Genomic DNA, 2,856 nt, shown 5'->3' with positions numbered 1-2,856 from the left:
GTGCGAATATACCACAGCTTCTCTAGCCATTCGTTTGTTGATGGGCACTTAGGTTGTTTCCAACTCCTTGCTATTGTGAACAAAGCTGCAATGTTCTTTCCTTCCTCTTTTCCAATACAATGTCAATTACCTATCCACTCTTTTCCTATTCTCATCCACACCTCCCTTGTAAATTCTGCTTTAAAACAGTGGTATTATGCAGTATTTACCCTTTTATGACTGGGATATTTCACTCAGCATAATGTCTTCCACAGACACCTATGTTGTATAATGTTTCATGAGTTCATTGTATTCAGTGCTGCATCTTATTCTATTGTATGGAAGCCTGTTAAAGGGTGTGTCTTTAACATTCAATAGTGAGGGGTTAGGTCTGCTGGCTGTCTTGGAAGCATTTGTGCAACGGCTCCACTCTAGAAGTTGGTTCCTTGCATTTTGATAGGGGTCACGTAAGAAAAGTTTTGGGTTGGGTTTGATTTGTGATATCGGTATTTTCCTTTACAAGCGGGTGTCATCTGGACTTTTTGCCCCTTTGGCCAACAAAGGCCAAAGGGTGGTATAACTATACCATAGTTTTTCTATGTTAATGAGCATTTAGTGTGTTCATCTCTTTGTGTCACTGCTCAAATTATTGGTTGGGGTATATTCCCAGTAGTGAGATAGATAGCTGTAATTATTTTACATTCCCACCAGCATTATATAAGAGTTCTGATCTCTCCACATCCTTGCCAACATTTGTTGTTTACTGTCCTGTTGAAATTTACTATTGCTACTGTGGTGAGATGATTTCTCATTGTTGTTGTTTTGTTGTTATTGTTGTCTTCTCATTATTGTTTTGATTTGCATCTCTCTAATATGATTTTCAAGTTTCAGAATTCTTGCCTCTGAAGAGCAGCCTAGTCTCACCCTCTCTAGGATGAATCTGTTTGTTCTCTTAGCAGTCCATGGTATATTCAGTACTCTTATCCAGCATCACAGATCAAAGGCATCAATTCTCCTTCTATCATACCTAGTCATTGCCCAGCTTTCTGATGTTAGCAAGTAATTGCAAAGACTATGGCCTTGATCAGGTGCACCTTAGTCTCTAGACTGACATTGTTGCTCTTCAGTACTTTGGAGAGGTCTCTGACAGCAGACTTTCCCAATACAATCTGTCTTAATTTCCTGGCTGCTAGTGCCAAGAGTGTTGATTGTGGAGCCAAGCAAACAAAAGCTGTTAACAATCTCAATCTCTTTACTATATCATGATACTGCCAATTGGCCCAGTGGAGAGAGAGATGATGGGAGGGTGGAGGGATAGCACAAGAGAAAAAGACCCTCTATGAGATGGACTGATTCAATGACTGGAGTAATGTGCATAGGTGTGCTAGAGACAGTAAGATTGGCAGAGGATAGAGCAGGATATAGGGCTATTATACATAGGATTGCTATGAGTGACAGGCAGGTTGACAGCACATAACAACAACATCAATATGATTTTGAGACCTTTTTTCCTATCTTTGTTTTTAATTTGGATTCCTTCTTTAACAAGCATTTCTTCATATTTCCTACCCATTTTGTGATCGAGTTATCTTTTTCTTGTGGACACACTGGAGTAAGAATAACAAATTTATATTGGCTGTTTATTATCAACCCCTGGTATTGTTCTAGGTACTGGAGATATGATAACTCATAAAATACTCCTTCCTCATCATACTTCTAATGGAGACAGATAAACATAAATAACATGCTGAGTATTTGAGATGCAATGAGGTAAAGCAGAACAGGAGGGAGAATACTCCAAAGTGTTGCTCTCTTTATGTAGATAAACCTTTGATGAATTCTAACGGATTGCCATTTTATCGGAGACTGGAATGAATCATGTGTGTGGGTCTTATGGAGAGTTTGTTTGGAAACTTCTTGAAGGACAGTTTGATGTTAGCATCTGAAACAACATCTAAAAGTCAAAGTAAGAAAAGAGAACGTAAAAAGGAGTGAGAAGTGGAGATAAATAGGCATATGCTCTTAAGTTTGACTTTAGCCTCAGTGTTTGTCTACAATTTGCTATTTTTCTTTGAAATTGGAACAAACTTAGCATACTTTATAGTTAACCCTTGCTTCAGTGCCATTTTTCTCATTTTGGCAACTATTGTGGTTGACAATCCTGTGATCATGATGTGGTAGTATTAATATGTTCAGAATTATCAAAACATATCAGTATAGTTTTAAAATTAACATAACTTTTCTCCAGCTTGCCAAACTAGTTACTTGCCTTAGAATTCTGTTTTCTCTTTCTTTAGTCATGTTATGTGCTTTAAACTATCTATTTACCAAGAGAGAAAATGTGGCTTTTCTAGATTAGCATTTGCCTTTCGAAACTGTTTTATTCAGTCAGTCATATGTTAACTATTTAATAAGCTGTTTACTGGTTTAAACTGTCCTTTTAAAATGTAGAAATCCTATATCTTTAACAAAAGTCTAACCCAAAAACCTAATGTATAAAAACCTTTGTATAAAAACCTAATGACCACTCCCAGATAGGGAAGCAGATTTTGAGAAGAATCTCACCACTTTCTCATATCTGAAATAAAGTGCTTTGAATACTGAAATCTGTCTGTCTTTTTAGCAATTGACTAAAGAGAGAACTCTTTGCATTCAGTAACATGCAGGTTAGTTCTACATTTAATGAACAAGGTCATGTCAGTTATGCAAAGAAAATGTTCATTTGTGGGTTTTTAAATATCTGAATATTTACTTATAAGGGAGCTCTAGCTCTAGATGTATATTCCTTCCATCTTTTTTTAATACTTCCGGGATCATTTAACGTTCTGCCGAAAGCATCCTTGATTATAGCAACTCGAGGTTTGAATTTGTTCTTCA

The sequence above is a fragment of the Elephantulus edwardii genome, unplaced genomic scaffold (genome assembly GCF_000299155.1).
Source record: "Elephantulus edwardii isolate Elephantulus edwardi_28Jun2011 unplaced genomic scaffold, EleEdw1.0 scaffold00057, whole genome shotgun sequence".
Lineage (NCBI taxonomy): Eukaryota > Metazoa > Chordata > Mammalia > Macroscelidea > Macroscelididae > Elephantulus > Elephantulus edwardii.
This window is presented reverse-complemented; position numbering follows the sequence as displayed.